Below are 14,522 nucleotides of genomic sequence, written 5' to 3' on the forward strand. Positions count from 1 at the left end.
CCATATAATTGGTTGAGGTTGTTTTACCGATATGAGATGAATTTAATTCTTTCACAATAACTCCAAAAACTGGTATTTTTTGTTATACTTTTGCCCTCTTATTTTATGCTTTCTACTTTTAGGCTTTATTACTCCTTTTTCCTAGATCGTTCTGTTTCAAACAAGTTCTTTATGCTTTTTTTTCTTCAGTGATTGAATATTATGCATACTAATTATACTAAGTACAGTTACGTTTCCCTCAAAAATAAACATTTGAAATTTCCTTATTACCTTGAGAAAGAACACTATCTTGATGGAATAATAGCAACCTTTGATATTAGGATGTGCATTACCACATACTGGTGCTGGTGGTATTTAGTCGCCAAGTTGTGTCCGACTCTCACGACCCCATGGATTGGGTCTCTCAGGATCCTCTGTCCATGGGATTCTCCAGGCAAGAATATTAGTGTGGGTTGCCATTTCCTTCTCCAGACCACATGGTAGGAGAACATGTTATTTCTTTCTTCTTGCCCCCAATTTTTAATGAAGTGGAATTTTAAACCTGGATTATCATTTGTTAATAAGAAATAATTAATATACTGCGTATTATATAAACTGTAATCACCATATTTATATATTAGAAATACTGATCTTTCCCATGTTCTAATTCTATACAATTTCTTTTATACTATCTTTTATACTCCTTAACCCATGAATATTTTAAGTTACCAGTAAGTTGCAAAACATCTAGGGATAATATTTTCAAATAGTATTTGTGGATGTAATAGATTCCTGATTATTAGATCCAGAGAACTTTTAAAAATCTTAAGCATGAATGATATACTTAAAATATCATCTGGTTCAACCCACATTTTTTGGGGAGTTATTATTTAATATCCTTTATTTCTTAGTTTTCTCATCACCTCTGTGAATGGAAATTTCATGATCTTTAAAATGTTTTATCATGAATTTATCTTGAAGCCCTCTTGAATTGCTTTATAATTGAAGCTGTTAGTGGCTTTTATCAGTGTTAACTGAATAAATTCTACTTGCTCTCTCTACTTTCAGTCTTGCCCTTTCTAATCTACCTCACCACTACTCTCACTTTAATTTTTGAAAAGTGGAATATGATTATTTTCTCTCTTGCTCTGATAAGTTTTTTCAGTGGTTTGTCATTTCCCTCAGGATAAATGACAATGTCAAAGCTTTTGCTATGTTAAGTATCCTATGAGATGGGAGCACAGTTGGGGAAAAGCACAGAAATGAATTGTAATAGCTTTGATTCTTTGTTTGCTTTCTTTTTAAAAAATTCAACCATTTCAAACTGACATTATTAAACTAAAGCACCCTGATTCTATAATAAGCATGCTGTTTCAGCAGTGGGTATTGTCATGTTATGAAAGAACATAGGTTATGGAGTCATGCATACTTGCCCTCAGATGCCAGGTTGGTAATTATTATCTGTTGAACATTATAAAATAATATATGTCAACGTTTAGTATACACTGAGAATACAAATAGGAAAGTGAGCACTGAACATAGAATAAAATAGAAATAATGAAAAATTTGCCAAAAAGGAGCTTGACTGCTAGGCCAGCATTCAAGGGTTTAAATAGGCCACCGGGTTGGTTATATTTGTCATTTACGGAGTTTTCAAAGAAGATTGCAACGAGGATACTTTGGATGGAATAAGACCAGTTGGCAAGCCTCTGCTGTTTCGTAGGTGAGAGACTAACTTCAGCAATGACAGATCAAAAAGTTTAGATTCAACTGATACTTATAGGATGAAATTGAGAGAAATAGGATTGAATTTTTATTTTAATAAACTTTTAAAATTATATATATGCACAGAAAAGTACACAAATCAAATATATATATATATATATATATATATATATATATATATATATATATCTTAATGTATTTCACAAAGTAAACTCAGTCTCAAGTGACTGACATGGGGACCAAGAATTAGAAGATTCCAGATCCCCACCATCATTTTCATGCTCTCACTCAGTCATTGTCCATAACCTCAGGTTCTGAAGTCATGCATTAGATTTGTTTTGTTCTGTGCTTATATTAATATAATGATACAACACGTACTATTTTGTGTCTCAACTTCTCTGGCTCAAAATGATGGTTGTCAAATACAAGCATGTTGTTAGGCACTGTTATAGGGAGTTTCTGTTCATAGTTTCTACAGTTGTATGAATACCCCACAACATATTTTATCTGTTGTACTGCTGAGAGTTTTCAGTTTGGGGCTCTTATAAAAATGCTGATATGACTATTCTTCTCCATGTCTTCTGGTTCTAAATATATATGCAGTTTTGTAAAATATATAGCAATGAAGGGAATTGTTGGGTCATAGAAAATGCATGTGCTTTAATATGGACAGTAAGAGCTTTCTGAAATTTTATCAAATATACTTGTACTCTTCAGCACTGTAAGAGAGTTGGGTTGCCTCACATGGTCACCAGCACGCACTTGGTATCATCAGTCTTTTCCATTTTAGCATTCTGTTTTGGGGTAAAGGTAGCAGTATTTTACTGTTTTAAATTCGCATGTACCTGAAGATGATTCCTTTTTATGTTTATTTGCCAGTTGAATCTCATCTTTGCTAAAATGCTTGTTTAAATCTTTAACCCATTTTTCTACAGGGCGTCTCTCTTTTTTTCTTATTTCTTTCATATACTCTTGCATAGTAACACTATTGCAAGTATCCTTTCCTATTTTGTGGGCTGATTCTCTACTCTCTTAGTGGCATGCATGTTAATAAACAGAATTTTAATGTAGACCAATATATGAATCATTATCAATAAGGTTAGTACTTTTTCTGCTTTGTTTATAATAGATTTCCATATCTTCAAGGTTATGAAACTCTTCTTTTACACTTTCTCCAGAAATTTTATCAGTTTCTATATTTAGATGTATAATTCTCCATGATTTGATTTGTGTGTATAGGGTTGCAGGTTTTTAACATGCATGGCCATTTGACCAGTATGATATGTTGGTAAGACCATGCTTTCCCACTGTTCTGCAATGGCATCTTTATCACAAATTAAGGGAGTAGAGTGGTCTATGCATATACAGGTGTAGTTCTGGACTAATTTTCTTTTCCACTGAATGATGTGCCTGTCTTTGAGTCAATACTACATTGTCTTAACTTCTAGAACTTTGTATCTTAGTATCTACTGTTTTAATTCCTCTAAACTTTTTTTCTTCAAGATTTTTTCTTAATCTTTTTTTGACTTTGATTTCAGTGTTAATTTGGCTGTCAGCTTGTCAAAATTCTCTCCCAACAACATGTACTCTGTATATGATTCAGAAGACCTAATATTGTAAATAGCACTGTATAATCTCCTTCTAATTAAGCTATATATTCAATACAACTCCAAACAACATTTAAATACTATTATTGGGGAAAAGGGGAAACTGTATTAAATCTATAGCTCAATTTTAAGAAAATTATGTAGGATTATTTATAGCATTGGGTTTCCTAAATCTGTACAAGGTATGTTTCTCTACTTCTTTATTTAATAATTCACAATAATGTCTTATGATTTTCTCTGTAGAGAGCTATAGAGAAAATAAAAGAAGTTTAAAGAAAACTTCCAGATGTTGATTTTGAATGACAAGGTCCCTAATACTTAGACCGTGTAATACATGTGTGTATATATATGTGTATAGCAACAGGAATGGAGAGAAGCAGTAAAATCATTTTCAGATGCTTTTAGAACATTCAATTTGGGATATCTGGGAATAAGTTAGAAATAACTACAAAGTCTAGAACTTAGAGAAAGTTTTATTCATTTTCACTCAGCACATATTTAGTGAATATCTGTTGTATTCCATTAACTTTACTAGCACTGAAAATGGTGTGCAAAAGAAGTACAAAAGGCAAAGATTCAAGAAAGACTTCTGCAAGGGAGTGTTCAGAAGCTTGAAATGGGATAAAAACCGGTTTCGATAGTTGCAGAATAAAAAGGTTATTATGAGGTGCCAGAGCAAGACAGCGTGTTAAGAGATGTGACCCTACAGTGTCTTGAATGTATGCTAAGGTGTGTGTCTCGGAAACAGTAGGAGAAACAGAAAGGTTTATGCAATACGACCACCATTTTAGATGGCATAGACGACAGAGCATTTCAAACATTGCAAAAAGGTCCACTGGACTCTTTTTCTACAGAGGTTTCATGTATCAGCCAAGTACATACAAGTGGAAACTGAAACTTAGGCATTGACAAGCTCGTTATGAGAGAGGAGAGTTAGAAGATGACCTTGTTTTTAGAAGCTCCCATATTTAATGGCTATGAGGAATAGCATGATCCTGAAAACTGAAGCAGAGAAGGAGGAGTTTGAAGAATGGGAAGAAACTCAGTAGAGTGATGTCCAAATGAATACTAAAAGGAGAGATTCACAGTGCTACAAATTTCTCCAGACAGGTCAGTAAAGTGAAGATGGAATATGCCTGCTGGATTCAGAAGTGGGTGATGGATGTTATCAAGAGCTGGATTACTGGAGTGGTTGGGGTAAAATACAGAATACAAACGAATACACGCATATAGATAGCTAGTTGAGAAGTTTGGATGTAGAGCAAAGAAGAGAGATGGCAGAGTCTAGAGAGTATTGTAGGATTCTGATATTTTTATGGCTTTTTAAACAAAGGGCTTCTGGGAGAAACAACTGGCTTACATACCAGTTGGAAGGATGTATTAAAAAGGGAGAAGATAAATTTACAAGAGGAAGAATAAAATAATCTAAGATTCGAGAGACTTGAAATCCATGGGTTTATATTAGTGCCTAGATTTCTAATTAAATCTTTTTCACCAGAATATCTGTATATCCCAGATGGAGTAGAGAACAGGAATGTAGAATACACAGAGCCAACTTTAGGGGTTTGTATAGGGCAGGCACAGGGATAAGCGTATAAGGAAGGTGACAGGGCTCAAGAAAGGGCAGTTCCAGAGAGAGATGGAATTAAAAGTGAGATCAACTTGTATCTGAGGAGACTAGGACTCGGGAGTTGAGGTGCTTAAGGGCTCCCTGCAGTTATGAGCACATGTTTGTGGGTGAAGGAGAGGAAAATGGACAGGATAGGAGGCTGAGGCCAAATGTGAAACATTACATTTGAAATTCAAAGCTAAAGCATATCCAGGTGCTGACACAGTGCATTTTTAAGGAATGAATATGAAGGTTTCTAGATTTGCAGAGATTAAGGGGTTGTAAGAGTTAGACTGGAGGGTAAATCATTAAACATCCCAAGAGGTAAAATATCCCACCATATGGCAGGGGTTGAGGTAGAAATGAAAATAGTTAATGGGAATCTAAAGACTCGATCAAAAGTTAAACTGTATTCAAAATGAAGAGTGATTTGGTTATGAGTCAACTATTTGCCCCATTGAGGCTTGGTTTTTCCACTTGTAAAAACATAATCATATTTTTCCAAAGGTCATTGATGTTAATGTGTTAACAAGTATATGGCTCATTCAATGTACTTGATGTATACTATATGTTCAGGAGGAATAGTTTTCTTTCCTTCCATTATTTGTTGAGAAATGCCAAGTTACTAATGCTAAGAATGTATCAAGTATCAAAGTTCCTTATTAAATAATTCTGTTTGACAAATACAGAAAGAATGTTGCAGATTGAATATAACCATAGTACAATTTTTAATGAAACAATCACTCTGGGCGATAATCACCAATTGCTCTTAAAGCTTTTAATTGAAAGGCTGATGGTCTCAACAGCGGGAGGTCCTGAGGGGAACATCTGGCTGTAGCTAATGGAAAAACACTGCCAAGATCATGAGTGGTTCTGTAACAACCAGAGATTCAGTCTGGGACCACAAACTGTGTTCACTGACTTCATAGAAAAGGCATCATTGATGAGCGGCATCCTAGTATATGGATGGGGCAAGGGACATTTCTGCATTTGTTCTGGTGGAAAAATCCTTGAGCATTTGGATTCTACCATGTCTTGAATAAAGCTAGTGATATATTGTTCCAGAAACTCCACTAGCCATGCTGGGTCACTAAAGTTCATGCTTCACAGGGAACCAGAAAGAGGAAGCCTGTGTCTCAGTATCTGGGAAGGACGCATTTCTAATGTGAGTTCATGTCTCAAGGAAATCGATCAAGCTCAAAACTATGTGGACGGCATTTTATAAAGCCACTGAATCTAGTCAGGAAAGACAAATCAGCAGGGAGACAGCTTTAAAAAAGCTGTGCTCGGCACAGGTCAGCTCTCTGATGCAGTGGAAAGTTTGCTAATATAAAGAATGGAAGAAGGGTGTGCATAAGACGAAAGGAAACTGGAGAATTAAGGACGTCACTGCAAGTCAGAATATGGTTTCAGAGATTCTATTGGGTCATAAGCAAGATTTGTTTGCATTTCTCTAATGTGGTAGGAGTCTCACAGAGAATTCCCTTATGGGTTCACATCCCTTAAAGTCACACATTCTGTCTCTATAACTCACCCATACTGTATCAACTTAACATGGTTGGTTGTCCACAGAATACACTTAACGACAAGTGGGTTAATTATCAATAGATGTTTGTTGGCTCTTGCCAACTAAAGAGCCTCTTGATGAAAGTGAAAGAGAAGAGTGAAAAAGTTGGCTTAAAGCTCAACATTCAGAAAACGAAGATCATGGCATCACTTCATGGCAAATAGATGGGAAAACGATGGAAACAGTGGCTGACTTTATTTTGGGGGGCTCCAGAATCACTGCAGATAGTGATTGCAGCCATGAAATTAAAAGATGCTTACTCCTTGGAAGGAAAATTATGACCAACCTAGACAGCATATTAAAAAACAGAGACATTACTTTGCCAACAGAGGTCCGTTTAGTCAAGGCTATGGTTTTTCCAGTAGTCATGTATGGATGTGAGTTGGACTATAAAGAAAGCTGAGCACTGAAAAATTGATGCTTTTGAACTGTGGTGTTGAAGACCCTTGAGAGTCCCAGGGACTGCAAGGAGATCCAACCAGTCTATCCTAAAGGAGATCAGTCCTGGGTGTTCACTGGAAGGACTGATACTGAAGCTGAAACTCCAATACTTTGGCCACCTGAAGTGAAGAGCTGACTCATTGGAAAAGACCCTGATGCTGGGAAAGATTCCGGGCAGGAGGAGAAGGGGACGACAGACGATGAGATGGTTGGATGGCATCATTGACTCAATGGACATGAGTTTGGGTAAACTCCAGGAGTTGGTGGTGGACAGGGAGGCCTGGCGTGCTGCAGTCCATGGGGCTGCAAAGAGTCGTACATGACTGAGCGACTGAACTGAACTGAGCTGAACTGGTTCCTACCACAGAGTTACCTTAAATCATGAAATTAGATGGGAAATCAGAAAGATTGAGTGGCCACAATGATTCCCAAGAACTTAGCCCTTTCAATATTATGTTTCATAAAACTAATTCTAGAAATGTTTTCAATTTTTTATTTACTGCAGTATTTGTGTCTGTGTTGTGAGATCTATTCAGCTCAAGAGACTGTTCGGTTCAGAGGAAAGGAAAAAGGAAAAGAAGGAAATGGAACTTACTTTAACTCTCAGCTTTTTATATCTCTCAATTTTTGTAGAAATATTTTTGACATTTTGCAGGGTAGAGGAAGAAAAGTAAATTGTATCTCACATCCTAGTAAATTGGACTCTTGTTATAGAAATTTTTGAAAAGATTATTTCATGTGTTAATGTGGTCATCTAAATAAAAACCTTAGTAAGCCTAGTGGAAAACCCAAATTATGCAGACTTGTGAGGAGACAGAGAAAAGAAAAAGGAAAGAAGTAGTTGATAAGAGCTTACAGTATACAGGAGGTATGAGTTGAAGGGGGAAAAGGGAGCCCAGATAGAAAAGATCAAAGCAAAAAACCCATTGATTGATTTGGTTAGTTAATGCTGTATTCTTCTTTACATGAATTATATATTTCTTAATCTGAACTGTAAATGGGCTTTCCATTTGGCTGGTAAGATAGGAAATGAAGAGAGAAAGGAAGAGAGGAAAGAACGTGACACAGTCACTCTCATAAAGGGAATGGAAAATCAGTTGAGCTGTGGGGATACATATGTCCCTCTCAGGGCCAAGGTGGAGAAGGCAATGGCACCCCACTCCAATACTCTTGCCTGGAAAATCCCGTGGATGGAGGAGCCTGGTAGGGTGCAGTCCATGGGGTCGCTAAGAGTAGGACACGACTGAGCGACTTCACTTTGACTTTTCACTTTCAAGCATTGGAGAAGGAAATGGCAGCCCACTCCAGGGTTCTTGCCTGGAGAATCCCAGGGAAGGGGGAGCCTGGTGGGCTGCCGTCTATGGGCTCGCACAGAGTCAGACACGACTGACCCGACTTAGCAGCAGCAGCAGTAGGGCCATGGGGGCTTCCCTGATAGCTCAGTTGGTAAAGAATCCACCTGAAATACAGGAGATCCCAGTTCAATTCCTGGGTTGGGAAGATCTGCTGGAGAAGGGATAGGGTACCCACTCTAGTATTCTTGGGCTTCCCTTGTGGCTCAGCTGGTAAAAAATCTGCCTGCAGTGAGAGAGACCTGTGTTTGATCCCTACCTTAGGAAGATCCCCACCTTAGGAAGATCCCCTGGAGAAAGGAAAGGCTACCCACTCCAATATTCTGGCCTGGAAAATTCCATGGACTGTAAAGTCCATGGATTTGCAAACAACTGATAGACTTTCACTTTCACAGGGCCATAGACTCATCATTGGTAAAATACATTAGTGATACAAACGTTTCTACCAGCTTCAATTTCTCACTGAAATCTCCACTTCACTTTATTTAAATGCACCATATTTTACTAAAGGTGTTTTGCTGAAATGAGTGAAACAAATTTAAAAGACTATTAAGCTACCTACAGTATTCTTCACAGAGCTAGAACAAATAATTTCACAATTTGTATGGAAATACAAAAAACCTCGAATAGCCAAAGCGATCTTGAGAAAGAAGAATGGAACTGGAGGAATCAACCTACCTGACTTCAGGCTCTACTACAAAGCCACAGTTATCAAGACAGTATGGTACTGGCACAAAGACAGAAATATAGATCAATGGAATAAAATAGAAAGCTCAGAGATAAATCCACGCACATATGGACACCTTATCTTTGACAAAGGAGGCAAGAATATACAATGGGGATTAAAGACAATCTCTTTAACAAGTGGTGCTGGGAAATCTGGTCAACCACTTGTAAAAGAATGAAACTAGACCACTTTCTAACACCATACACAAAAATAAACTCAAAATGGATTAAAGATCTAAACGTAAGACCAGAAACTATAAAACTCCTAGAGGAGAACATAGGCAAAACACTCTCTGACATACATCACAGCAGGATCCTCTATGACCCACCTCCCAGAATATTGGAAATAAAATAAAAAATAAACAAATGGGACCTAATTAACCTTAAAAGCTTCTGCACATCAAAGGAAACTATTAGCAAGGTGAAAAGACAGCCTTCAGAATGGGAGAAAATAATAGCAAATGAAGCAACTGACAAACAACTAATCTCAAAAATATACAAGCAACTCCTACAGCTCAACTCTAGAAAAATAAACGACCCAATCAAAAAATGGGCCAAAGAACTAAATAGACATTTCTCCAAAGAAGACATACAGATGGCTAACAAACACATGAAAAGATGCTCAACATCACTCATTATCAGAGAAATGCAAATCAAAACCACTATGAGGTACCATTTCACACCAGTCAGAATGGCTGCGATCCAAAAGTCTACAAATAATAAATGCTGGAGAGGGTGTGGAGAAAAGGGAACCCTCTTACACTGTTGGTGGGAATGCAAACTAGTACAGCCACTATGGAGAACAGTGTGGAGATTCCTTAAAAAACTGGAAATAGAACTGCCTTATGATCCAGCAATCCCACTGCTGGGCATACACACTGAGGAAACCAGAAGGGAAAGAGACACGTGTACCCCAGTGTTCATCGCAGCACTGTTTATAATAGCCAGGACATGGAAGCAACCTAGATGTCCATCAGCAGATGAATGGATAAGAAAGCAGTGGTACATATACACAATGGAGTATTACTCAGCCATTAAAAAGAATACATTTGAATCACTTCTAATGAGGTGGATGAAACTGGAGCCTATTATACAGAGTGAAGTAAGCCAGAAGGAAAAACATAAATACAGTATACTAACACATATATATGGAATTTAGAAAGATGGTAACAATAACCCAGTGTACGAGACAGCAAAAGATACACTGATGTATAGAACAGTCTTATGGACTCTGTGGGAGAGGGAAAGGGTGGGAAGATTTGGGAGAATGACATTGAAACATGTAAAATATCATGTAAGAAACGAGTTGCCAGTCCAGGTTCGATGCACGATACTGGATGCTTGGGGCTGGTGCACTGGGACGACCCAGAGGGATGGTACAGGGAGGGAGGAGGGAGGAGGGTTCAGGATGGGGAACACATGTATACCTGTGGCGGATTCATTTTGATATTTGGCAAAACTAATACAATTATGTAAAGCTTAAAAATAAAATTAAAAAAAATAAAAAAAATTAAAAAAAAAGATAAAAAAAAGATACAAATTACCATTATTATTTTTTGCTAAAATAATGTTTTGAGGAAAGTTTAATTTTACATTGAAGGGTATAATTTTAATCACTACTGAATAATCTCATTTATATTTAGTGGATGAAAGGAGCTAGAAGAAATAATACAAGTAGCTAGAAGAAAATAATACAAATAATACAAATATATATATATATATTTTTTTTCTTCTTTTCCTTTAAAAAAATTATTTCCAATCATGTTTCTCTTGAGCATCTTTCCAAGTTTAAAGTAGCATTTCACAAGTCCAATTTATCATTACTTGGATCAGTTTTCTGTTTAAATTATAGTCTTCAATTCTGATATTGGCTTCTAATATTGAAAGACCATGGGCTTTAACTTTAGTGCTCACTGTCCACTTAGATGCATGTACCTTTTCCCATAGTTCTTAAGGTTATATGGATAAGTATTCCACTTCATTCTGGTTTGCCATGTCAGTAGGTATTGTTTTTTTGTGTGTGTTTTGGAATGAATTCCAATTGAATCTACTTTGCACTGACAGTTCAATTCTAGGAATAAGCCAAAGAAGTAAATGCTGTTTATAAGTCTCTTTGTATTTAAATAACTCAAGATGAATTGCTCTTAAATTTTCTTACGTATATTTGCCATACAACAGCACATGACCTTACACTCTTCTCTTGTACTGTGATGTGAAATCCTGATTTGTGGAGCCAAATATCTGTAAGAAGAGTTGTTTAAAAAAACAGACAGGAAGATTATTCTTATTCTGACTTGCTCAGATGATAGCACTTAGGCAGTAGGCTTTCCTCTGGTCAGTGTAACCCCTGTGTCACTGAATATACATTAAGGTGGGAAATCGTGTCTGCCTACTTTCTTTGGAAGCTATCTAAGATATTATCTTTCTAAGGGAAAAGCATAACACGTGTTGTTCCAAAGATTAGTCTCAATCAGTTCTCAAAAAATATCTAGCTAACAATGATGATAACAAACGCTTACTGAGCACCTAATGAATACCAAGGCCTAGACTATGTTCTGGGCACATACTAGTGAACGAAAACAATTATGACACTAGCCTCTGTAGCATGTAAAACAGTATAAATGAATTGCAGATTCTGGTATTTTATCTTGTATTATTTTGGGCTTACAAGGTCATTGTTCATCTTTATATTAGCATATCTTTATACTTAGCATATCTTCATGGAAATTTTACTGAGAAATTTAAAAGTCACATATTGACATGATTGGTCTATTGCCACTTTTATCCAAAATTTCATTTTCTTCTTAAATCTTGTTAAAAACATTTTATTCCATGAAGTTTTCCTCCAATACTGCAAATGACAAAAAAGAATGTAGCTTTCTTGGTTCTTCCCCTTCTTTCTGCTCCTAAACACAATTTCATAATGCCTTCTTACTTGAGCGTTTTTATTGCCACTTAGGCTAAGAACATAGCAAACATGCAGAAGTGATAAAAATTTTAGCTTTTTTATAGTCTCAAAAAGAGTATATGTCTATACTCCCATTTTGAGATATAATTGGAACCTCTTTGAGCTCTTGCTCTTAGATTTTATTTTTGAGCATGAAAGGTACTTATCTTTCTTTTAATACCTGACCTCCACCAAGCTGTAAGATGTATTTAAGTCCCATTTAAACAAAATTTATTAGCCAGTGGAGCTGCCATAACAAAATATCGTAGATTTGGTGGCTTAAACAATAGGAATTTATTTCTGGAAATTGGGCAGTCCAAGATGAACGTGCCAGCTAATCTGGTTGTCAGTAAGCGCTCTACTCCTGGGTGTAGATAACTGACTTCTTACTGTGTCTTCACATGACTGAGGGAGAAGGAGGAATGGAAGGAGAGACGGAGGGAGAGAGGGTGAGAGCAACCATGAGAGTGCAGCTGGTGTCTCTTCCTCTTCTTATAAAGGCGCTAATTCCATCATGAGGCCCCGTCCTATGACCTCATCTGAATTTATCTCCCAAAGGCTACATCTCCACTGTACCATTACACTGGCGGCTAAAACTTTAATATATGAATTTGAAGGGGGACACAATTCATCCATAACCCAAGTAATAATTATCTTTGAGACTAATTGTGAAGACAACAGAACATTTGATTGTTTGAACTTTGATTTTTACCTAAATATGTATAAAAGTTTAAAAACATTAAAATGGATACATATATTTTGAAGTTTTAATTTGTTGTTGATCAGCCTAAATATTTCTAATGAAATTTTCTTTGTAAACTTTATGTCAGTGTACTTTGGCATTATAATTGTTCAAGAAAACCTTTTTTTTTTTTTTTTCTTTTGTGGCATCTGCTTCTATGTCACTAAATAATTTTCTCTATATTCCTGCTGATTAGATTGTGTTTGGAGATGAGCAAGATGGAACTTGATAAAGCATCTGGAATGGAAAATTCTCACAGTAGGACCTGCTAACTTGATTGCTTCATCACCATGGCAATGCTCATCGGTCAGTATAGCCAGGTAATGAGATGGCTTAGTTCAATTAGGATTTAAAATATTCTTCTACCACTGCATACAAAATTTGCAAAAGCATTTGTCTAAAAATAGGTCATGCTCTCCTATAAGAGCATGATAAGGTATTCTGTGCTCAGTAGAATGTACACACAAAGATAAGTGAGCAAATCCATCTCCAGCCTCCTCCATTTATTTTGTCTTTGAACAAAGCATAATGCCTAAATGTGTCTCTGAAAAAATAACATGTTTGTATAAATTCAAGAACATAGTGTGCTGATTAAATGTGATTTAAGAAGTATTTATAGACATTTACACATAGCCCATTCGGTCTTCAATTGTGAGCAGAAAGCTGGTTCAGAGGAGACATGCGTCATGTGGGGTTGGAGATACCAGTATCAAAGTGAGGCTGCACACTTCTGTGAATAACGCTGCAGCCCACATGGTGACAAATGTCTATGAGAAATGAGCTTATGTTGGTAGTTTAGTCTGTACTCTCATTTTCCATCTATTCCAAATGCAATCCTTTCTCCTGGCCCTTATTCCGTATCTACTCTCCCAGCAGAGCAGTTCATCTCCCACCTGATTGAAAATAGAGGCCATCTGGCATGCACTCCTACCCCTCCACCTACAAACATCTGTATCTATTTTACTTCATTAAAGTTCATTTCCATGTCCACCTTTTATCTTTTCTCCTGGATTTTCAATTTCTCCCCCTCTCTGGCTCTTTTTCTTAGCAAAGATGTAAATGCAAGTTTCTCATGTCTTAATGCCATGCTGCTGCTAAGTCGCTTCAGTCGTGTCCGACTCTGTGCGACCCCAGAGACGGCAGCCCACCAGGCTCCCCCATCCCTGGGATTCTCCAGGCAAGAACACTGCAGTGGGTTGCCATTTCCTTCTCCAATGCATGAAAGGGAAAAGGGAAAGTGAAGTCGCTCAGTCGTGTCTGACTCTTAGCGACCCCATGGACTGCAGCCCACCAGACTTCTCCATCCATTTTCCAGGCAAGAGTATTGGAGTGGGGTGCCATTGCCATGAGAAGAACTTAATGAATGTCCCTGCCTTGTAATTTTTTTGACTCTTACCTTCAGAACCATGACTTTTAAAAGAGTTGTTTATTTTCTCACTTCCCTTTGTCTCTTACAGTCCACTAAAGTCTGTCTATTGCCTCAGCCATTGTATTGACATTGCTTTTAGTGAAATCAGTAACAACATATAATGAAGTATTTTTTATGCATCAGATATCAGACAGCAGTTTGGGGACACAGTATTGAATAAGTCCTTGTCCTCAAGGCATTCATATATCATAGTTCTGATATACCTTTCAACACTGAACACATCATCTGTGTAATTTCCAGTTTCTGTCCTCTGTGGGAGCTGCCTCTCAGAAATGCCTTTGTTAGTCTCCCCCTCCATACCATCCTCCTCTCTAGACAGTGTCCTCATCCAGTCCTTCCCCTTTCACTCCTTTGCCAACCCTCAGGCTCCTCTGATGCTGCGGTTTATAATATCATTA

General features: G+C 37.1%; 1 long non-coding RNA gene across 6 annotated transcripts in view; it reads left to right on the top strand.

Moving 5' to 3' along the window:
• Window positions 1-14,522, top strand: part of LOC147342807 (uncharacterized) — a 545,729-nt gene that overhangs the window by 88,852 nt on the left and 442,355 nt on the right. For all 6 annotated transcript variants that reach the window (XR_015157194.1, XR_015157195.1, XR_015157181.1 and 3 more), the window contains exon 3: window positions 12,892-13,015. This is a non-coding gene — a long non-coding RNA (uncharacterized LOC147342807). The remainder of the gene's footprint in view (window positions 1-12,891; window positions 13,016-14,522) is intronic.

The sequence above is a fragment of the Bos grunniens genome, chromosome 28, assembly GCF_055505025.1.
Source record: "Bos grunniens cultivar Pamir isolate PY7600 chromosome 28, Bosgru_T2T1.0, whole genome shotgun sequence".
NCBI classification, from domain to species: domain Eukaryota; kingdom Metazoa; phylum Chordata; class Mammalia; order Artiodactyla; family Bovidae; genus Bos; species Bos grunniens.